The sequence below is a fragment of the Lithobates pipiens genome, unplaced genomic scaffold, assembly GCF_037356315.1.
Source record: "Lithobates pipiens isolate NorthernLeopardFrog02 unplaced genomic scaffold, aLitPip1_a1.2 Scaffold_18, whole genome shotgun sequence".
Taxonomy (NCBI): domain Eukaryota; kingdom Metazoa; phylum Chordata; class Amphibia; order Anura; family Ranidae; genus Lithobates; species Lithobates pipiens.
The window spans coordinates 262,270,946-262,295,796 of NW_027507758.1; positions in this window are offsets into that span (position 1 = coordinate 262,270,946).

Here is a 24,851-nt window from a genome sequence, read left to right on the forward strand (position 1 = left end):
CTACGGCACAACACTTAACTCCCAGGAGACTTGTGACCATGTGACATGACATACAATGTAAACCTGGCCATTACTGCAGTCTTATCAGCTGAAGCTGATAAGACTAACAAAGGGAAACATTACACATCGGCACAAGTAAATACTATGAAATAAAACAAGTCGGCTATGAACAGGGAAGCAGGGTTGCCATAGAAACGTTGGATTGAGAAGGAGGCTTGGTTAACAGTACAGGAAGTGCTCAATGTAAGGGCAGAAATACACTCCACTGTGGACTCAGAAAACAATACTTAAGATGGTGCTACCTAACCCCTGGAAACAAGTTTTTTAAAGTTTCCTTAAACAGTACGTAATATGCGATTTGGGCTGGATTACAGTGGCTATAGTCTGATAATTACTTATTATAATGGACTAAATGAAGAGAAGCATCAGAGTGGGAGAGTTTACTTCCTCTTTAAGTATCCAGTTGTGTGCCATACTGTTTCTTCCCACCAGGGGAAGCCAGTGGATCCCGAGGGTACAATACAGGTACTTTGCATTGTTTTATATTGTACCGTACTACATTGCACCATAGCTGTGCCAAGGGGATTGAGTCAAGTTAGTGGGGTTTCTAAGAAGAGTGCAGGCCCAATCTAATCAGCAGCTCCTTCGGGGGTTAGTGCTACATTATATATTTTTGGGGGATATTTATTATAGCAAAAAAGTAAAAAATAATGTGATTTTTTCACAATTGTCACTCTTTTGTTTATAGCGCAAAAAATAAAAACCACAGAGGTGATCAAATACCACCAAAGGAAAGCTCTATTTCTGGGAAAAAAGAGGTCGATTTTTTTGGGTGCAACATCGCACGACCACGCAATTGTCAGTTAAAGCGATGCATTACCAAATTGCAAAAAGTGCTCTGGTCAGGAAGGGGATCAAATCTTCCGGGGCTGAAACAGTTAATGAATGTGACCATGACATTTGATTATATTCTATTATTAAAATCCTATACTTACTGAAAAAAAAATCCAAGAATAGTATAACATAACTTAATCATGAAAAAAATAAACATCTAAACTTTAAACATCATAATAGGAAAGCCATTTTTAATAAGCAGAAAAAAGGAGCAATGTACTGTAAAACACCTTCATAGGCATATAACCAATTGTTTTAATTATACTGATATAAATTCACACAAGAGCTTAAGTAAAACAAAATGTCAAATCTGATTAACAGCTTGCAATCTATAATATGACATACAAAAATATAGACCACCTTCTCATAAGACTGAACTTTTACTTAACCATTTCAGAGTTCCATTAGTCTCAGATTATCCAATAACGCTTTAAAATGTCATTCTATGCTATTGATTGAGCTAATCGAAGTGATGCATTGAGACAATTTAACTTGGCCAAAGTTTAGCTGTTGAAAATGGAGAGTAAATATGGAACTGCAACATTTTTCTTTATACTTGTTAGTGTAGCACTACCCCAGCAGGTAAATGATGGGTTCTTTGAGACAACGGTATCTCATGAGCTTCTACTATAAACCTAGGCCTACCCCTCTTGTATCATATCTTGAGTTGGATCTAGTTGATGTGGTCAGGTACTCAAATTGGTGCTTTTATCAGGGCCCTCATAAGTTTCCTGGTTAATTCTGCTAGCTTTCTTACTTTGTCCACTGATTTGGGCCATTTTGCTGGTATTGGCCTATACCTCCTTAGAACACATCATGTTTCTTCCTGAGGAAAATCAAGAGTGGAAATTCATCAGTAAAATTTGGAGTCCACTAGGGCAATTAGCTGGGCTAGGGCATGCAGGTGTCTATTTGAACGTGATTTGTTTTGATTTGATGGGTTTGCAGAAAGTAATGTGGAATTCTATTAAGTTTACACACAGTTTGGCAAGGTGATAAGTACTAAAGCTAAATCTTTACCCTATACCCTATATCTGTGAAATCTTCTGGATAACTGGCTTCTCTAGGGATGTAGTTAACTATAGTTTGGTGTTAGGTGTAGTTTTCAGACATTCTGAGATATAGCAGGATGGCTAAAGATAATGTATCTGACATTGTTTGGTAGGGTGAGGAACCTTTGTAAGGAAAGGTTCAATAAACACAGGTATTGGGATGAGCATGCTAGTGAGGTAAGGGTTAATATACAATATAGGACACTCATTTGCTGATACTAGGAATAGTAGGGTTTGGGGCACCAGTTTGTTGTGAGTTAATCCTATCCAACTATAGGAGACTGCTGGAACAGTCAGCAGTCCTCACCTCTAAACATTTGTATCTGTTGTCCTGCATGAGTGGCAGCCTTCAAGAACTATTGGGAGGTGGGGGTGCCATTGTTCTAAGTAGCACAACACATCAGAACATGAAAAGCTGTCTGTGATTGTGCCAGCCAAAAGGAACCTCAAAACCAGGGTTTTTCATAAATTGCTAAAAACTTAAGTGGACTTTTACAAACAGGAATATAATGTGCCCTTAAAACACTCTGAAATACTGTTGTTCCATTCTAGGGGCACACAAATGTGAGAAGTATCAGGGTATGTACGGTAATCTAAAAAAATGTAATGTAAATATAAGAAAAATACTTAAAGATCCATTGTTAAGGCTGCAGCTGCTTGACAAATCTGATCCTCTGTCCATCATTGGGAATGTCCATCTCCACGCTTAATTCCAGTTGACTTTTCTATTCCTCACACCACCTGGGTCCATCTTGCTGACATGGCTCATACTTCCTGGTGCTGTCATCACTCCAAAGGGTTCACCATTCAGGGTTACAATACCATTTAGATTTGTACTCAATAAAATGACTCAGTATGCCAGGGCAACATTGAAGTCTAGTTGTAATGTGTTCCATAGTTAATTGGAACTCATTAATTGTCAAAGCATAATTGTTTTTGTTGCCCTTAGTTAGATTACTCCAGACTGCTGTAAAATTTACTCATGCAGTCCACTGCCCCACTTAGTGGCAGCACTAAATCTAACTGAAAGTTGAGCTTTTTCTTTTATAAGACTGAGGTTGCAGAAATGAATAGAAACAAGGTTAAGAAGCAAGAAAGAGAGAGTGTAATGAATAGTAGAAGGCAAGTCAATTATGAAAGAGAGTTGCAAGGCTAAAGAGGAATTGGAGATCAATAGTGAAGTATATAGAAACAGTAAGCCCCCCGTACACACGGTCGGACATTCCGATCACCAAATCCGTTGGATAATTTCCAACGGATTTTGTCCGAAACTGGTGTTACATACACACGGTTGGACAAAGTTGTCGGAAAATCCGATCGTTCGGAACCTGATGAAGTTCGTTCGTTCTGACGGGACTACGTTGTAGCTAGTAGACAATAGCTTTGGTCTCATAATTTGATCTGAGCATGCGTGACACTTTGTCCGATCGTAATTCTCTACAAACGATCGGAAAAAGTCCGATCTGTTTTTTTTTTTAAGGAAAATTTGAGATCCTGCTCTAAAAAAGTTTCTGGCGGGATTTCAGACTAGATACAGCCCACACACGATCGGATGTTCCGACAATATAATCCGATTTTCGACCGTGTGTACAGGGCATAAGAAAGACAAACAATAGACCTAGGTGGAAAGGGGAATTAGTATATGAATATATAGACATATTTAAATCTTAAACTGCATAAGGGGTATTTTACATTTAGAGCAGTAAGGATGTGGACTGCCCTTTCACAGTTGGTGGTGTCAGCAGGGAGTGTAAATAAATTAAAAACTGTGTTTTTTTGTGAACACGATGTACACATGCAATGTAAACACACATACTCTCAGGTTAAGCTGGATGGGTTGGTGTCTTTAATCAACCTTACCAACTTTGTTACTATGTAATTGAGTTATTAATTATAGAAACGCCTGCCTTAAATCAATATTGTAATTTACATTACATCAATGTTGTAGATGATTGGCATAGATAGAGTCTGAGAATTGTAACATTTTATGCAGCAGAGAGGTTTAATGTAGAGACTAACCACTTCCAGAAAGATATGCATAAGGTGCACAACACTATTGAAGAGAAAACATGTATTTTAAAAAAAAACGTTAAAAGGGAAAAACAGCTAAATTTAACTATTTTTAAAAATGTTCCCTCCCCCTTCTCCTACCTATCCTGCATAGCCTGAAAAAATTAAGTGTGTATTTACCTATTTTCAATCTGGTCTGGTCCAATCAAATGACCCCTGTGTAAGGGAGCGGTTGCTGCAGAGGATAGAAAAAAGCGCAGACAATGGCTGGGCCATAAAAGCCTATTGCTGATATCACGCCATTGGGAATTCATAGATATTGTCTAACTCTCCCTTACATAGGGGAGCTAGAGCTGCTAAAACATGTGACCAAACTGAACCAGATTTAAAAAGGTAAGTACACAGATCTTTTTTATATAGAGTATGTAGAATAGGTAAGAGAAGGGAAGAAACACAATAAATTAAATTTTTGTTCTTGGGTTTAATCATTCTACCTTGCTCAACTTGTCTCAAACTTTCCCAGGGAGTAATAAAATTATGTCATCTGCAATATTTTTTATTTTAGTTTGAGTATACAGTACATACAGATAAAAATGTGTTCAACTGCAATGAAAGAGGTTGACTTGAAAAAATTGAACTGCTTTATTCTGCTGCTTTCATCCAAATACATTTGCATTTATTTTCAATACGCACAATACAACTTAATTTACATTTGGGTTAGGTTACATTTATTCTTATTGTCATAAAATCTGGGATGATGTTGCTATAAGATCTAAAAATGGCTTTTTCAATTAATAATATTTGACTATAAAAAAATAATCTCAGTAAGCTCATAAAAATCTTCAGCTATCGCCTAAGAATTCAATCATTTTCAAAGATTTACTTCACTATCACTCAAAGTATCTCATAAACCAAATGTTTCAAAGTCTCTAAGACCTCATATTCACACTTCATTGACAAACCTGCAATTATATGCATTGTATATGCAATTATAAGACATTTCTAAATGCATAAAATTTGGTTTAATAGTATCATATTTTCTGTTTACCTGCCATTAGGTGTGCACAATTTAGCTCTGTTAAGAGAAAATAGAATTATGTGCTTCCAGTGTCAGTTTAGATATTCTGAACATGTTTAATCATTTGCCTACTGGGCACTTTATCTCCCCTTCCTGCCCAGGCCAATTTTCAGCTTTCAGCGCTGTCACACTCTGAATGAGATTTGCTCGGTCATGCAACGCTGTACCCATATGACATTTTTATTATTTTTTTCACACAAATAGAGCTTTCTTTTGGTGGTATTTCATTTTTATTTTTTGCTAAACAAACAAAAAAAAACACAAATTTTGAAAAAATAAATAAACATTTTTTATAGTTTGTTATAAAATTTTGCAAACAGGTCAATTTTCTCCTTCACTGATGTATGCTGGTTAGGCTGCACTGGCCCTTCAGCTATGGAAAGTGAAAAGTAGGGATTACTCAAATAAAATCAAGAGGAAGGCAGTGATGGAGAAACTCTTGGAATTGTTGAAGCCTCTGTACCCCACAGCAGACATCAATTATTGAAGGCCAAAACTGGTAGCCTGCATAGTACATATAGGGAGCGCAAGAAGGTCATGGAATCCCAGAGATTGGGAGCATCATCAGATGACATATATGTCCCCAGGCTGTGGTACTACACAGCCTGCGTTTTTTGTCCGACCAAACAGAACCACACCCATCACTCTCAACGCTTCCTTCCACATTGGCTGAGGCCACAGCTCCTGAGGTCCACCCTGGTCCTTCTACACAGGAAGAAGATGTGGAGGAGCCCATCTTGACCCAGGTATAGCATTGTTGAACATATTTGTTGACAAAAGTAGAATGATGTTAATTAGACATTATTGATCCAAAATGTCTGCCTTAACAAAGTGGTCTACATATCAATAGACAGTAGTGGCCAAAAATGATTGGGACAAAAATGAAAAATGCTGGGCTCAGAATGATAGTCTTTTCTATTTGCCAACATTCAATTTGCAACAGTCATGAGCTCAAAATTTTGTGTGATTGATGACCAAAACCAACAAATATGTCCCATTTTCATACATAGGAAAGTCTGTCAGGAGAAGCTCTTGCCCAGCAGCCAGATGGAGTCTCAGATCCCTCCTCTATGCCCTCCTACTAAAAGGGCCAGGAAGAGCAGGAACCTGGATGAGGCCACGGCTGCCTTCCTCAGCCATGCAAAAAACATTATTAGTACTGCCCTAGATGCACAGGAGGCATTTGGCTGTTTGACAGGTAATAAGCTGAGAGATATGGAGGAGGAGCAAAGGAGTATGTGTGAGGAACATATCCTGAAGCTCCTCAACAAGGGAAGGAGGGGAGAAATTACAGCTAAAATACACATCTGTGATTTGGAGGACACACCTACACCACCTCTACAAACACCACCACAACCCCACCCACCACAGCAGCATGGCAGTCCGTGGCAAATATAGCCCCAACATCCCCAACAAGCCCACTGGCCTGGGGATTTTCACACCTACAATTTCTAATTTTCTTTTTGTTTATTTTTAAAATTTTGAGTTGTTATACTTTATTTTTTGTGCAGAGAATGCAGTTTTTCTTTAAATTATTTTATTTTGATTTTCAGGGCAGATAACATGTATAATTTAGTTTATTTTATTTGTTAAAGAATGTACAATAAAAAAAATGGCCTCAGCCGATGCAGAAGGAAGCGTTGATAGTGATGGCTTGGGTGCGGTCTGGTCTGCCATAAAATCGCAGGCTGTTTTAAGATCACAGCCTGGGATCATATATGTCATCTGCTGCTGCTCCCGATCTCACAGCGTCCAGGGCCATATTGTACTCCATATTAAATGTACTCCTCAGGCTCCCAATTTTGCATTTCACATAATTGAAGTCTGCACTGGGGTACAAAGGCTTCACCAATTACAACAGTTTCTCCATCGCTGCCTTCCTCTTGATTTTTATAGGACCTTCTTGTGCTCCCTATTAAATAAAAAATAATTATTTTGAAAAATATTTGGCTATGTGTTTTACTTAAAAGGACAGTTTGTTTGTGAGTAGGCAGGTACATTTCAAAAATACAATGTCAAATTAACAAGGGACATCAACATAGTTGTATCTTTGAGCTTAAAAACTACGAAATAATAATGGTGTTGTGGTACTTGACCCAAAAAAAAAAAATATATATATATATATATATATATATATATATATATATATATATATATATATTATTCTGGATATCGCTAGAAAAAAAAGGCTTTTGAAATACATTTGGCAGAACTCTGTCAATATCACCAGCAAAGCAGCTTCATTATTATCCCATTATAAAGAAGAGAATGAGCGCTGCATTTCGAGATTTCATAATTTGCCTCATCACGAATGTGATATGTCCATTACAAACGCTAGTTTTACAAGACCGACTGCTTCCAGCTCGTCCCTGCTATTGAGCATTCGCGTTTGTACTTTGGACTTTTGTCTGATGGACTTGTGTACACTAGCTCAGAAAATCCGACAACAGACATTTGTCCGCGGAAAATTTAAAAACCTGCTATCCAACATTTGTCCACGGAAAATCCGACAACATTTGTCCGATGAGCATACAAATGGTCGGATTTTCCGCCAACAGCCTGTCATCACACATTTCCCGTCTGAAAATCTGGTTGTGTGTACGAGGCTTTGGAGATTAAGCTGGGGGGGGTGTCCAAGTCCTGGACCGATGAGCTGGTGACCCGATGTCTCCTAGTGGGTGTTTGCCTTGCTCCAGGTCAGCGGGAATCAGGGGGGTGGGGGTGAGGAGATGGGCCTGTGTAAGTTCACCTTAATGATTTTTCTGTAAAGGTGAACTTACCCTTTAAGCAATTTTTTGCCATAAGGATGTCAGTGGCTTAAGCATTCAGGGGGTGGAAAAATTCACTTTATCTAAAAGAGGGGGTGATAGGTTTAGTCTGTTATGCAAGAAGGAGGTTTATTGGATATTCCATCTCCATATGAAGCAGCCTATGGGCCTTAACTTTGAGTGGGACATTTCAATATTTCACTGGTTGTCGGTCTGGTGCTGACAGGTTTTTTTCATCTGGTTCTGCTGGGCTCATTTTATTATGTTTCTGCCAGAGTTTATTCACTATTTTCCATTTATTATAATTGCTTTACATTGAGGACAGGCCAATTATTCGATTGAGACTGTTTTTTGAATAGTGCTGTATGCATATATTGCAGCATTTTTCTCTGCAGTGATTATGAATATCAGTATTTTTTATGTTAATTAATATCCTATTAGACATGTTTGTCATTTGTTTGATGATCACACAGCTGATATATTATATTGGGTGTGTGATCAACCAACTGGGTTTTTGCATCAGCTCCTCGTATCTGTCGGTATAATGATATTCGCATTGAATTTGCCCTTGGTTTTAGAACATATTTGGTCTATTCCTATATTTACTTTTATTTTTTATATCTATGCATTGTATCAAATGAGAAGACCTAAGTAGACACATCCAATAATGAGATATTTGCAAACTTTCTATTATGAAACCTTTTTTGGGATGTGTAATTTTTAGGGAATATTTTTAGGGAATATTTTTTGTGTGTTTTTCTCTGGTGTTTTTCTCTGGTGGTTTTGACATTCAATGAGCCCCATGCATGAGAGTTTGTTTCTTTCTCTCTTTTTTTTGTGTGTCTGCCGATGCGTGTGGAAATATAATTTTTTTACACACAAAATGAAAAATGTTTTTACTTATGTAATTTTTAAATTTTTTCAGGTTACACCTATACCTCTTCACCTAAGGATAAGATTTATCATGTCATTCAATTATTATCATTATATATGCTTTCAACGTGTCAGCTTGATTTTGGTGTTTTAGGTGAAAAAGGCTTTTTCCTTTCATCCATTTAAATGTTAATCTTCAGACTTTGGATGTTCACAGGTGTTTCCTTAATTGCTATCTTGTCATACACGTATTTTATTAATTTGTCTAATTGCTTGTGTGTGTGTATATAGCTCTGTATGTATATTCTGCTCGTTAGCTATGACTAAGCACCGTGTTCGGTGTGAAACATGTCAGCGGCTGTGCAGTTAGTTGTTTACCAGCCTAGATGCTATGATTTAAATACATTTTTGAAATAAAGTTGAATAATTCGGAGTGCGGCTATCCAGCTACATCTTTTCTACTTCAGTTCCTGTTGCAAACAGAGCCTGCACCCTGTGGGATTGTGGAGACAGCTGTTTTGTTTTAAGTCATTACTTTGGAGCGGTAATTCTTTGTGTTACCCTTTAACCGGTTCCCGACCAGCGCACGACGATGTACGTCGACAGAATGGCACGGGCAGGCATATTGGCGTACATGTACGTCCAATCTTCAATGGCGCCCTGCCATCGGGAGCGCGCCGGCGGCGGCACGCTCCCGCGCTGGTCGGGACCCCCGTGAGTCCGGTCACGGGACCTGCGGACTCGATCGCCGCGGGCATACCCGCGATTGTCTCACGGGACGGCTGAATGGAGGAAATGCCGTGTAAACAGCATTTCTCCATTCTGCTTTCAACTAGTAACGCTGATCTCTGCTCCATGTGATTGGAGCAGAGATCAGTGTTCACTAAATGAAAGCCCAACCCCCCCACAGTTAGTAACACACCCCTAGGAACACTTAACCCCTACACTGCCACTCACTGGTTAACCCCTTCACTGATACTGTCATTTACACAGGAATCACTGCATTTATATAGCAGTGATTACTGTATAAATGACAATGGTCCCAAAAATGTGTCAAAAATGTCCGATGGGTCCCCCACAATGTCGCAGTCACAATAAAAATCGCTGATCGCCGCCATTACTAGTAAAAAAAATAATAATAAAAAATTATTAATAAAAATGCTATAAAACTATCCCTATTTTGTAAACGCTATAACTTTTGCGCAAACCAATCAATAATCGCTTATTGCGATTTTTTTTTACCAAAAATATGTAGAAGAATACGTATCGGCCTAAACTGAGGGAAAAAAATGTTTTTTTATATATTTTTGGGGGATATTTATTATAACAAAAAGTAAAAAATAATGTGTTTTTTTCAAAATTGTCGCTCTATTTTTGTTTATAGCGCAAAAAATAAAAACCGCAGGGGTGATCAAATACCACCAAAAGAAAGCTCTATTTGTGGGAAAAAAAGGACGTCAATTTTGTTTGGGAGCCATGTCGCACGACCGCGCAATTGTCAGTTAAAGCGACGCAGTGCCGAATCGCAAAAAGTGGTCTGGTCTTTGACCAGCAAAATGGTCCGGTCTGTAAGTGGTTAAGCAACCCAGGCAATGACACACTCCTCTGCACCAGTTATAGGTCATTCTCTTTGTTTAATTGTGATCTCAAATTGTTTACAAAAACCTGGCTTAGAGACTGAGCTCAGTTCTGCAATTTATTGCCCCCTCGATCGGGACCAGAAAAGCCTGTGACAACACAATTAGGACTATTAACGTGATAGCTAGAGGCAAACGTCTTAACACCCCATTCATCCTTCTGACGCTGAAAAGACATTTGACAGAGTGAACTGGAGCTTTCTTCTGGCAACCTTTTGACATATTGGGATGCCACTTCCGATATAAGATTTCTGCTCTCTATTTGACTCCTACCACTCAGAGCAAATGGTGTTGACTCCAAATCCTTTGCCTTAGGGATTGGCACAAGGCAGGATTGCCCCCTCTCGCCTTTCCTTTTTATTCGCTCACAATAACCCTTGTTTCAACATATTCGGAACAATTTTTGTTTTAGCTTATGCAGATTATGCATGTTCTATCAGCAGACCCACTCATCTCTCTACCATACTACTACTATCATATTATCTGAACTACTTGCCCATGGCAACCTTACTTACCTTAGTAGTAACTTCCCATTTCTCTGGGTTCCTCAAGCTATTCAGTACCTGTGCACTAGAATCCCTTCTAATCTGGCTTTTATCAAGTACGTCTGGCAAGGTTAACCAGCTTGCCTTAAGAGGACCCTCCTGCGGCAATGTAAGCTCAGAGGTGGGGTTGGTCTCACTGATACTGTACATATGTCTAGAGTAATCGATTGGTGCAGATATTCCTCAGGGTATCCTTGAAACAGGAGTGAGTATTGTTCTTTTTGGCTGGCCTCCCATGGGCAGGGGTCCAGAACTCTTGTATTACGCCCCCCTCCCCGATTAAATCCACCTTACTTGAACTTTACAGGTTTTATAGGCTTGTTGTGGCATCCAGCTTTCAATCCCCACTGAGGCCTGTTACTGGCCACCCTGACTTTGTTCTGTGTTACACTGACAAGGCCTTTCAGCTTCAACTTGACCTGAACCTGGTCAGAGCCTCTACCTTCTTTGGTCCCTCTGGATGGGTCTGCCCATCAGACCTGTTTGGGGTTCTTAATACCTCCGCCTTGGGACGATGGAAGCTGCTGCATCTGTTCTACTTTCTTTAAAAGATTTTTATTGATTTTGTACAAGAAGATAAACAAGTACAATCTTTCCACAGTTGGAATCACATTACATTATGGCAACATACAAGCAAGGCCTTTATGGAACAGGATAGTTGACCAGGGACTGGCACTTTCAATCTAAAGGACCAGAACAACTATTAAGGCGTTGGTACAGGATCTTGGGGAGAAGACCTCATGCACCCCTATTGGGAGCAAACTCCCCTGCCTGGAGGATTCCCCCTTGGATCTGGAAGAAAGCTAGTGACCTCGTGGATGGTAGTTAATTGTTAGCATGGAACCAACTAGCTCAGTGGAGAAGGCTACATGTCAGACTATCATTCCAGATTCAAGCCTGGAAAAAGTCCATATGGAGTTGGAATGTACTTAAGATGAGAGAGGAAGAGGAGGGTGGAAAGAGAGAGTTACAGAGAGAAAAAGTAGAGGAGGAGAGAGAGATCCAATCTTACTGGGAGGGAGCCGAGTGGCCGTTCCCAGCAGCTTCTGTTTGGGCCTGGAATCCTGGGCACAGAGGACCCCCCCACATGTAGGGACCAGGGTTACCAGATGGCTTTGAACGTAAGGACTGTGTCTCCTGAGACATGATCCAGGAGATCCAGGATGATCCAGGAGATCTTATGTTTGGCTGCTGAGAGGGTTACCGTGGGTTGTTTCCATGCTTTAGCTATGATCATTTTGGCCACTGGCAGCATAAAATGTATTCATTTGCAGCTTGCTTTGGGAATTCTAGGGAGGTTGGAATTCGGGAGCGCTATAGCTGGGGTTCCTGGGAGCTGGTGAGTAGTCAGTTTGGATCAGGGTGAACATCCTGCTCCAGAATTACCTAATTCTAGGGAACTCCCACCAAGTATGGGCCATGGTGCCTGTAAGCTGGCAACCATGGAAGCAGAGGACTCACTGTGGGGAAAAGGGAGGCCAACTTTGAGGGGGTGAGGTACCATCTGGTCATGACCTTAACACTGGATTCAACTAGGAAGATGTTTCTTACCCCCTTGAAAGCTCTGGAAAATGAGGACTGACACCTCTAGAGGTCTCAATTAATTTGGAGGTCATTTTCCAATGCTAGCATGTATGAGGATTTGCAGGACGGGTGAGCTAGCGATTGTAAAATGATGGAGCTTCCACCCCTCTGATCCCCAGCCTGTCCGCACCACATTGGTTTCCCCCTCCATAGCCTGTGCAAGAAGTGCTGTATCTGTTGAAACTTGTAGTGCTCCGAGGCTGGCATTTCCATACACGGAATTTCTGGGTAACCGGGCCTGAGGGGGTGAAGAAGTGCCTGATTCAATACAGCCCCTTGTCCAGCCACCATTGAAAGGACTTGATGTCCTGACCAGGGGGAAAGTCCAGGTTGTGGAAACTATGTGCCAGGGGTCTACATTCTGAGGACAGGGATGCTACTGACCTCATCTTGAACCACAGAGACAAGGTTTGTTATAGGATAGGAGATAATATTGGGGAGCGGTCCTTGGAGGGGTTCCATAGAGGGTAGTCTAAGGTATGTGTTGGTACAGCCTGTCTCTCAATGCCAACCCAGTCAGGTTTTTCACACTTGGAGTAGACAGTGGATAATTGAGCTATTCGGGGAAGTCTGTGGCCCAATCCCCCCCCCCCCCCCAGATAAATGTAGTAACCTTGCTTTGGAAGGATTTCTAATGTTTATGGGGAGGGATCAAAACAAATATAGTAGTCTGGGGAGGAGAGTCATTTTTTCCGAATGGATCCTCCCTAACCAGGACAAAGCCCCCTTGTCCCAGTTTGTAAGGTTAGACAAAAGTTTCCGGTACATGGGTGGGAACTTGATGATATGTATACAAGTGCTCAATTTTGGCCCTGAGAGTGATCCCCAGATAACTAATGGAGGAATCTCTCCACTCGAACTTGAATGAGCTTTGTAATGCTGAGAGTACTTTTGGTTTGAGGGAGACATTAAGTGCTTGAGATTTGGAATAATTTACTTTGAGGCCCGAGATGATGGAAAAATCATTCACTAGTTTGCAGAGATTAGGGAGGGTCATGGTCGTTGAGGTCATAAACAGGAGAATGTTATCGGCGAACAAACCACATTTATGAGTTTCTGGGCCACAGGTTACTCCTTGGATCTTTGTGTTGGAGCGTATTGCGATTGCCAAGGACTCAATGGCAATGGCAAAAATTAAGGGGGATAGGGGGCAGCCCTGTCTAGTACCCCTGGCTATATTAAGGGGATGTGAGTAGAGTCCCTGTAGGCGTATCATAGCCTTTAAGGGTGAATAGAGGGCGTGGATCACCCCCATGAAGCACTGGCCAAATTCCCAGCGCTCCATGAGGGCAAAAATGTAAGGCTAGGTCACTGAGTCAAAAGCTTAGTGCAATTCAAGAGAGAATATTCCTTCGGTTTGAGGCCGTGATCCCAACTGGATTGTAGAAGGGAAATAATATCTACTGCCCTTCTGACCTGATCCGGGCCCTGTCTTCCCGGTTTAAACCCAACCTGATCTTTGTGGATGTACTGACTGTGGAAGGATGCCAGGCAGTTTTCCAGGATTTTTGTCAGGATCTTAAGATCGTTATCTATGAGGGAGATGGGTTTATAATTCCCCACTTCCTCTAAGTTTTTGTTTGGGTATAACAGTTATATAGGCTGTATTGAGGTGGGGGTCTAAGGGTGAGCCCTGGGTCTTTGCATTGAAAATTTTTGCCATATATGGGGCGAGAGTATCGGCATATGCCTTATAGTAAGGTACCGAAAAGCTGTCAGGACCAGGCACCATTCCCTTCTTGAGATCTTTTTCTCCATTTAACCACAAGGTTGGTCTTTAATGAGAAGGCATCACATAACAATTGGGAGACAGACAGTACATACAGGTGTGTAAAAGGGCAGGAGAAGATCGTTGAACTGTGACATACATTTTAATCAGTAATAAAAACAGCATTACAGATAGGTACATATATAAAAGATTAAAACAAGCAAATCACATCCCGGGGGGGGGGGGGGCAGCCACCCGACATCATCGCCACATGGTCCCATTCTGCCTGCACAGGCTCGATCAGAACTGTTCCAGCCACGGCAACCAGATCCGGTCAAATTTCTGCAGACAACCTCTAGCCATGTATGTCATTTTATATAGGGGTAGAACTGCATTGATAGTGGAGTCCCAGGATTCCACTTTGGGGGGAGAGGGCAACACCCACTTCTGAAGGATTTCCTTCTTGGCATAGAATACCAGGAATGAGATCAATAGCTTTGTATACTTGGGTCTTTGGTCATCCTCATGAATACCTAGAAGAGCCAACTCGGGTGACATAGGTAACGTTAGTTGGAGGCGTATATTGATGCATTCAAAAACAGCCGACCAATAACGTACAATGAGGGGGCAGGACCAAAACATATGCAGGTACGTGCTATCAGATGAACGGCACCTGGGGCAGACTGGTGATCTGTGGGGGTAAATTCTGTGCAGCCGCTGCGGCGTATAATATACCCGATGCAGAAATTTGGTATGTATCAGTTTATCTCTGGAAGATATCAACAATCTAGCCCCGTCCTCAAAACATTCCTCCCAGGTTTGCCTATCAAGACTAGGGATGTCCGCGTGCCACTTGTCCCAGAGGGTGTTCATCCTAGAAGAGTCTACCCCCAGCAGTACCTGGTACAATGTAGTGAAGGTTTTTTTTAGGGTTTCCTGTGCTAGGGTTGCCTCAATGGGGTCCGTTTGTAAAGTTATGGGTCTAGGGAATTGGGCCCTGACCGCATGCCTCAATTGGTAATACCTGAAAAGCATTCCACGGGGAGTCCGAATTTCCCCGCTAAGCTCTGGAAAGGGAGCAGTCTGCCCACATGGATAATGTCCTGAAGGACCTTAATGCCATACTGGGCCCACAGCTGTGGGTCTGGAATTGTCCTAAAATGATCGATAGATGGGTTTCCCCATAACGGGGTATAAGGTGAATGTTGGCCCGTGCGTAGGAATCTCTTCCTGGCTGTCGCCCATACCCTGAGGGTAATTTTAGTGGGGGATGGAAGGGAATGGTAGACCGTGGGTCCTCTATATACCAAGTTGCCAAGCTCCACCGGAGAGCCCAGGATAGCCGCCTCAAGACATGTAGCCACATTAGCACTAGATTGCTCAAACCACCACCTTACCATAACTAGCATCGCTGCCCAGTAACAGATCTGCAAGTTGGGTAGTGCCAGTCCCCCACACCGAACTGGCAACTGCAGGGTCAACCTGCAGGGAATGAGCCAATGTACCCCTCCAGCTCCCTAAAAAAGGAGCTAGGGAGCCACACAGAGCAGTTGCGGAACATGTAATTGAACTTCATCAGGTATAACATTTTCAGGATATTGATCCATCGCAGTAAGGAAAGTGGGAGGGCTTTCCACCTAGAGCAATGTTCTTTAAGTTTCCCAACTATGGGCTGGAGATTGAGGCAACCAAAGGCCCGGAGGTCCTACATCACAACAACTCCTATTCTTGAGATCTTTAATAACCTCCAGGATTTCTTCCGACGAGAAGGTGGCCTCTAGTGAGTTTTTATGCTTGATAGATAGGGATGGTAGAGGAAGGTCCTTTAGGAAGTCAAGAATTTCCTGACCCTTATCTGCGGGGGGTGAACTATAGAGCTAGGAGTATAAGTCCTGGAATGCTGTAAGAATTTAGTTTGGGTTGGTTGTGGGGGGCTTTCCGCTATCCTAATCCGGGAGGGGGGGTTTGCACGATACCGTGAAGATAGTTTAGAGGCCAACATGTCACCCATGTTATCTTTCTGAATGTAGAATTTTGTCCCACTCCAACGAATGTGTTTCTCTGCTTTAGCTGTGAGGCTAAGGTTGAGCTCTAATCTTGCAGTGTCTAACTGTTCCATTGAAGTCTTAGTGGGACAGCCCTTGTGTTTGGTCTTTAGGGACTAAAAGGCCTTCTCTAGTTTCACTATGTCCAATTGTTGCTCCCTTTTAGCAATACTAATTAGTTTGCCTCTCACAGTTGCCTTGTTGGCAGCCCACAGGGTCTCTGGGGAGAGATTGTCCACATCGTTTAGGGCTAAGTATTCCTTTAAAGAGTCATTTATTTCCATAATTTTGGAGGGATCACTGAGAAGCGATTTGTTAAGTCTCCAGTGTGTACCTGTTTGTCGTGCGAGGAGATTGTGAAAGGTAAGGGTCACCAGGGAATGGTCAGACCAAGCTGTGTCTTTGATGGCCGAGGTCATTGCAGTCAGGATGAGATTTGGAGAGACTAGGACATAATCGATCCTATCGTATGTCTGGTGGGGGCAGGAATAGTGGGTGTAGTCCCTTTTAGAAGGGTTTGTTTCCCTCCAGATATCTATCAGAACGTGTGAATGGAGGAGTTTAGCTATTTTGAGACTAGCTCTCGCGGGGTGGGTTAACTGAGCCCTAGGAGGTCTGGATCTGTCCAGGCCCCGGTCGAAGGCTACATTCGAGTCCCCACTGAGGATGACTTTGCCTTCCAAGAAGGGGACAAGAGAATTGCGTCTGACCTGCATTGGGGGCATAGTATGATACCACAGAGTACAGGGTGCCCTCTATGGTGCCCTTGACCAGTATAAATCTACCCTCTGGGTCTCTGTGGACTGCTGTCATAGAGAATTTGCTATGTTTTGAAAACAGGATTGCTACCCCTTTAGTCTTGTTCCCCGTGTTTGCCGGATAGAATGTTGGGTATTTGGCGTGAAGGAAATGAGGGCTGTATCACATCGGGAAATGAATCTCCTGGAGCATCACTATGTCTATTTTGAGGAAATGATAGTAATCAAAAGCTTTTCTTCTTTTCAGAGGGGAGTTTAACCACTTGACCACTGGGCACTTAAACACCCTTTATAACCAGACCAATTTTCAGCTTTCGGTGCTCTCACATTTTGAATGAAAATTACTCAGTCATGCAACACTGGACCTATATGAAATTTTTGTCCTTTTTTTCACACAAATAGAGCTTTCTTTTGGTGGTATTTAATCACCACTCGTTTTTTTATTTTTTGTGCTATAAAAGAAAAAATACAGAAAATTCTGTAAAAAAATGAATTTTTCTTTGTTTCTGTTATAAAATTTAGCAGATTAGTAATTTTTTCTTCATAAATTTTGGCCAAAATTTATACTACTGCATATCTTTGGTAAAAATAAGTACAAATTGGTGGATATTATTTGGTCTTTGTGAAAGTTATAGAGTCCACAAGCTATGGTGCCAATATCTGAAAATTGATCACACCTGAAGTACTGACGGCCTACTTGAATTCTTGAGACCCTAACATGCCAGAAAAGTACAAATACCCCCCAAATGATCCCTGGAAGAAGACATTCCAAGGTATTTAGTAAGAGGCATGATGAGTTTTTTTAAGTTGTCATTTTTTCCCACAATTCTTTGCAAAATCAAGATTTTTTTTACTTTTTTTTTTTCACAAAATTGTCATATTATCAGTTTATTTCTCACACACAGCATATGCATACCACAAATTATACCCCAAAACACATTCTGCTATTACTCCCGAGTACGGCGATACCACATGTGTGAGACTTTTACACAGTGTGGCCACATACAGAGGCCCAACATGCAGGGAGCGCCATCAGGCGTTCTGGAGCACCCAGGACAATTCTGACATTTCTCTCCTACATGTAAAAATTATCATTTATTTGCTAGAAAATTACATAGAATACCAAAATATGATATATGTTTTTTTAGCAAACACACTGGAGAATACAATGGTGGTTATTGCAACTTTTTATCTCGCACGATATTTGCGCAGCAATTTTTCGAATGCTTTTTTTTGGAAAAAAAAACACAGTAAAGTTAGCCCAATTTTTGCATAATGTGAAAGATGAAGTTACGCTGAGTAAATAGATACCTAACATGTCCCTCTTCAAAATTGCACACGCTCGTGGAATGGCGCCAAACGTCGCTACTTAAAAGTCCCCATAGGCGATGATTAAATTTTTTTTACTGGTTATATGTTTTGAGTTACAAAGGAGGTCTAGGGCTAGAATTATTGCTCTCGCTCTAACGTTCGCAGCGATACCTCACATGTGTGGTTTAAACACCGTTTTCATATGTGGGCGAGACTTACGTATGCGTTCGCTTCTGCATGCGAGCACATAGGGACAGGGGCGCTTTAAAAAAAAAATGTTATTGTTCATTTTACTTTATTTATTTTACGGTAGTTTGACATTTTTTTCCCCAAAAATTATTTTTTTGGTCACTTTTATTCCTATTATAAGGAATGTAAACATCCCTTGTAATAGGAATATGGCATGACAGGTCCTCTTTACAGTGAGATATGGGGTCAATAAGACCCCGCATCTCACCTCTAAGCTGGGAAGCCTGAAGAAAAAAAAAGAAAAAGATTCTGGCTTTGATCGTATTGGCGAGTCGGTAGAAGCACCGGAGGGCGGTGGGAGGGGGGGGGGGGTGTCTATGGCCGGGTATTGCAGGGTATCACCGACTATGGCTGGGTATGGCTGGGTATCTCCGAGTATGGCTGGTAGGGATGAGCTTCGAGTTCGAGTCGAACTCATGTTCTACTCGAACATTGCCTGTTCGCCTGTTCAGCGAACAGTGAACAATTTGGGCTGTTCGCAGCAAATTCGAAAAGCCGGAACACCCTATACAAGTCTATGGGAGAAATCTAAAGTGCTAATTTTAAAGGGTAATATGCAGGTTACTGTCCTAAAAAGTGTTTGGGGACCCGGGTCCTGCCCCAGGGGACATGGATCAATGCAAAAAAAAGTTTTAAAAATGGCCGTTTTTTCAGGAGCAGTGATTTTAATAATGATTAAAGTGAAACAATAAAAGTGTAATATTCCTTTAAATTTCGTAGCTGGGGGTATCTATAGTATGCCTGTGAAGGGGCGCATGTTTCTGGTGCTTAGAACTGTCCCTGCACAAAGTGTCATTTGTGCAGGAAAAAAAGTCTTTTAAAATCACTTGCGGCTATTGTCGGGTCCCGTAATACAGAGAACACTCAATGAGTGTTCTCTGCATTAGCCGACAATTCATTCATTCATTGATAAAAAAAAAAAAAAAAGCGTGGGGGTTCCCCTAAATTCAATTACCAGGCCCTTCAGGTCTGACATGGATATTAAGGGGAACCTCGTGTCAAATTAAAAAAAAATTGACGTGGGGGTCCCCCTAAATATCAATAACCAGACCCTTCAGGTCTGATATGGATATTAAGGGGAACCCCGCATCAAATTTAAAAAAAAACTGACGTGGGGGTCCCCCTAAAAATCCATATCAGACCCTTTATCCGAGCACGCAACCTGGCAGGCCGCAGGAAAAGAGGGGGGGACGAGAGAGCGCCCCCCCTCCCTCCTGAACCGTACCAGGCCACATACCCTCAACATTGGGAGGATGCTTTGGGGGTCTGTGACCCCTCAAAGCACCTTGTCCCCATGTTGATGAGGACAAGGGCCTCATCCTCACAACCCTGGCCGTTGGTTGTGAGGGTCTGCGGCGGGGGGCTTATCAGAATCTGTAAGCCCCCTTTAACAAGGGGACCCCCAGATCCCGGCCCCCCCCTGTTTGAAATCGTAAGGGGGTACAAAAGTACCCTTACCATTTCACAAAGAAAGTGTCAAAATGGTTAAATAAGACAAACACACTTTTGAAAAATTATTTTATAAAAAAAAAAAAGATTCCAGCGGTGCTAATCCACTCTTGCTATCCAGCGACGGGTCTCCGGGGTCCAGCAATGGATGATCATATCTAGCGACGGGGGATCTCTCAGTCCAGCGCTGTCCATACATCCTTCTTCTGTCTCCACTCCGGAGACACTGCAGAGATCCCAGCGCTGACGTTTCTTATATTAGGAGGGCGGGGCCACCCGTCACCTGACCCCGCCCCTCTGACGCTGGAGAGGGAAGCCAGGGGTTCCCCAGTGACGTGTGGGTGACCCCGCCCCCTCTGATGTAACGGAAACCTGCGTTACATCAGAGGGGGCGGGGTCACCCACACGTCACTGGGACCCCCACGTCAATTTTTTTTTAAATTTGATGCGGGGTTCCCCTTAATATTCATATCAGACCTGAAGGGTCTGGTTATGGATATTTAGGGGGACCCCCACGTCAATTTTTTTAAAAATTTGACACGGGGTTCCCCTTAATATCCATGTCAGACCTGAAGGGCTTGGTAATTGAATTTAGGGGAACCCCCACGCTTTTTTTTTTTTTTTTTTTATCAATGAATGAATGAATTGTCGGCTAATGCAGAGTCCCATAGACTTTAATAGGGTTCTAAAGTTCACACGAACGTCATATGACGGCCTCCCAGAGTTAAACAACTGCCCTGTAGCCATCATTCAGCTATGGGCCGGTTGTTAAGTGGTTAAACCCTGGACATTGTGTGTGGCTATCCTGACATTAGATCCCGGGGGTTGTGAACTAGACATGCGGCCTGAGGGGCTGAATGCTGTTATAGATGCCTTCACTTACCCCCTGCCATCTTATTCATTCCTGAATGGGTGCGTGGGCATGGCAAGACACAGACCAGTGCTGGTTCCAGTCCCGGCTCCTCCCCGGTGGATCAGCTGTAAAAATGAGAAGAGTTAAGGAAAGAAAGAGAGAGAGAAATAAGAAAAAACTAAATAGGGAAAGGTGTCTTCCAGGTTTGGCATATAATAGTTCTGCCAAACTCCTACCAAAAAAGATTGGTTACCCTGAAATGGGGGCTGACTACCCATCCCACAGGTACAGAAAACTGCAACTATGGGAGATAAATAACATAACCCAGGGGCTGTATGGGAACCAGGGTCCCCAGGGCACCTGTGAGGGCACCCCCCCTATATGGAGGGGGAGGGTCCCCCTGGTTGTCCAACGACAGCCCCTGGTGCCAAGATTGTCCGTGTTGGGGTACCCCATGTCCGAGGTAGTGCTGTGCACATTAAGTGCAAATCCATTTATTTCCTTATCTTAAAAGTTGCCAGCTCACAAAGCTTGTTACTTAAACACCTCAATACCCCCTTCCAGCCCAAGCCAATTTTCAGCATTTAGCGTTGTCGCTGTTTAAATAACAATTGCGCAGTCATGCTACACGGTACCTAAACAGAATTTTTATCATTTTGTTCCCACAAGCTTTCCTTTGGTGGTATTTGATCACCTTTGAAGTTTTTATTTTTTGCTAAACAAATAAAAAAAGAAAAAAAAAGTTTTTCTTTTGTTTCTGATATAAAATGTTGTAAATAAGTAAGTTTTCTCCTTCACTGATAGGCACTGATAAGGAGGCACTGACGGGCACTGACAAGGTGGCACTGATGGGCACTGATAGGCGGCACTAATGGGTTGCACTGATATGCAGAACTGATGGGCATTGATAGGCGGCACTGATGAGCACTCATGGGTGGCACTGGTGGGCACTGATAGATGACACTTATGGGCACTGAAAGGCTGCACTGATGATTACTTATGGGTGGCACTGATAGGTGGCACTGCTAGGCACTGATACGTGGCACTGAAGGGCATTGATATGCGGCACTGATAAATGGCATTGATAGGCATCACTGATGGCACTGACAGGCATTGGGGATGGGTACTAATTGGCAGCTGCCTGGGAATTGATTGGCATTTCCCTGGTGGTCTAGGGTGGCATACATGGTGGTCCAGGGTTGTGCCAATCCCTGGTGGTCCTGGCAGCATCCTGGTGGTCCTGGGTGGGCATCCGAGGGGGGGCTGCGCTGATAAACAATTAGCACAGACCCCCCTGTCAGGAAAGCAGACGATCGGCTCTCCTCTACTCATGTCAGACGCGAGTGAGGAAAAGATGATCAACGGCTCTTCCTGTTTACATCGTGATCAGCTGTGATAGGACAGGGCTGATCACATGGTAAAGAGCCTCCATCAGAGGCTGTTTACTGAGACTGGTGTAGCGGTGTTTCTGACGGACACACCGCAGCACCGATCGCCGAGATGCGCACTCCCATGGGAGTGCAAGAGTGGTCATTCTGGGAGGCCCTCATATGACGTCCACCCAGAACGAGAGCCACACTGCCTAGCCGTCATTTGATGGCCGGTGGGCAGGAAGTGGTTAAGCAATTAGCATTAGTGTATATTATGTGACAAACACTGCTATCTACTATTGGAATTTTCATACTAGAATCTTTAACTGCATTAACCACCCCATCAGCCAAGTCCTTAGGAACACATATCCTCACATTTGTATTTACCCACTAAAGACAGAAATGTTCCTTCATTAAATCTCTGGCCCTGTAAGCTTATCTACACTTCTAAGTAAAATATCTCAACAGTTTTGCTGCATAGTCGTACATGTACATGCAATGGCTATATTGCAATAGCTATAGAGAGGAGCTGCACAAAAAAAAAAAATATTAAAAGCCAGCAGCTACTAATATTGCAGCTGCTGACTTTTAATAATATCACACTTACCTGTCCCAGGGTCCAGCGATGTCGGCGGCAGATGACGAGCGATCGCTCGTCTCGCTGCAGCCACCGCCGCCATCCTCTGTCAGGGAATCGGGAAGTGAAGCAAGAGGGCTTCACTGCCCGGTTCCCTACTGCGCATGCGCGAGTCGCGCTGCGCTGGTTCCCCGCTGTGTCTCTGGGAACTGTGTTTCCCAGAACACAACGGGGGGGGGGGGGGGGGGCGGAGCCATGCGGCGATGGGCGGAGCCATGCGGCGGTCTGGCCGGAAGTGGGTGCAGTTACCTGGATTATCCAGGTAACTGCACCCCCCTCCCCCCCGAAAGGTGCCGATTGTGGCACCGGAGGGGGGGAGGGATAATACTAGCGGAACTTCCCCTTTAGGGTGAAGAACCGCTTTAAGTCAGTGAAATACATTTGACCAGCTAGTGACAACTACAGCCCACAATTGCACAATGGTATAAATAAAACATCCTTTATTTATTTATTTATTTTTTATTAATCCCTGGAATGTCAACGGTGTATGATTTATACAAAGTGTAATATTTCAGTAAAGAAAAAATCCTATCAATAATTATATTGGCTATACAGTTTAAACATTTTTTTTTTCAAAATAGCAAACATATAAATTACATAGAACATACATATATAGAAAACCCTCCTAACAAAATTCTAAACAACATTAGTATAATATATTAACTTCTAGGAAATAACAGCAAATCTTAATTGCACAGCATATACTGCCTATAATGTGCATTAGTCTGTGGAGCCTGTATTCTCTTTGATCATCCAGTTATATGCAAGAGAATTTCCCTATTTGTTCCCCCTCTTCATGATTGGATGTTGAAGTTTCTTAAACCTTTTACTACCTTAGTAAATTAGTTTCATTACATTTGTATTTGCTTTAAATATCCAGAGGCAGTGAATTAATTCTTCTTTAGTAAATGAAGTCACCTTTTTGTTTTTACATACTTAAGTCATATGGTAAGAATGCAACTTAATCATGAATGGGCTTCATATGGTAGTGCAAAGTGCAATGGTGATGTGTTAAGTGCAAATAACAACACCAAACACTTTACTTTAGGTGGGTTTAATTAAGGAATAACTGAGATGAATAGTTGTTTTGGTTTATTACACTTTGTGCATTACTCTATTTTCTTCATTTTGATCTCCATATATTTTGACTTATTATTTTCAGACCTGTAGTTTTCTATAATAAAAAAACCCATAGAACTCCTTTAAAGCAGTTCTAAACAATATACGTCTCATTGGGAATATCTGGTCAGTGGATAGCTGGCTGGTCAAAAGACAGAAGAGACACTACCACATAGATTATTATGTATACAAACTATATATGGCATATTAATGGGACATCAACCATCTCTCAATAGCCAAAAAAAAGTCCAAATGTGGAAACTGTACAGTATGTGATAAGGCTACATGGTATCGTATGTAAGTGCCTTTTGTAAAGGTAGATGCACTATCGCTGAATTTAAAAGTCACAATGGGGGTTATTTACGAAAGGAAAATCCACTTTGCACTGAAAGTGCACTTGGAAGTAAAGTCTCTGTGGATCCGAGGGGGATATGCAAGAAAAAGAAAAAACAGCATTTAAGTTTGCACATGATTGGATGATAAAATCAGCAGAGCTTCCCCTCATTTCAGATCTACCCCTTAGATTTAGAGCGACTGCACTTCCAAGTGCACTTGCAGTTCAAAGTAGATTTGCCTTTCTTAAAGAACCCCCCAATGTATATTTACTAAATATACAACAAACAAACTAAAAAAAAAAGAGGAAAAAAAATACAAAATAGTACATACCGTATTTCCAGCAAAAAGACACCGTCATTTGGTGCTTTGACTTCAGTAGCAGGAAACAGGATTCAGTTTTATCACAGTTTATCATATTAATAAATCACCATTATATAGCAAGCAAATATAAACAAACTATGGGGAAATAAGGGATAAGACAACATTATTTATACAAAGATAAATATATATTGCACAATTTTAAATGTAATTACTAAGGCAGCAAGAATGTAATTATATGTACAGAACTGTACAAC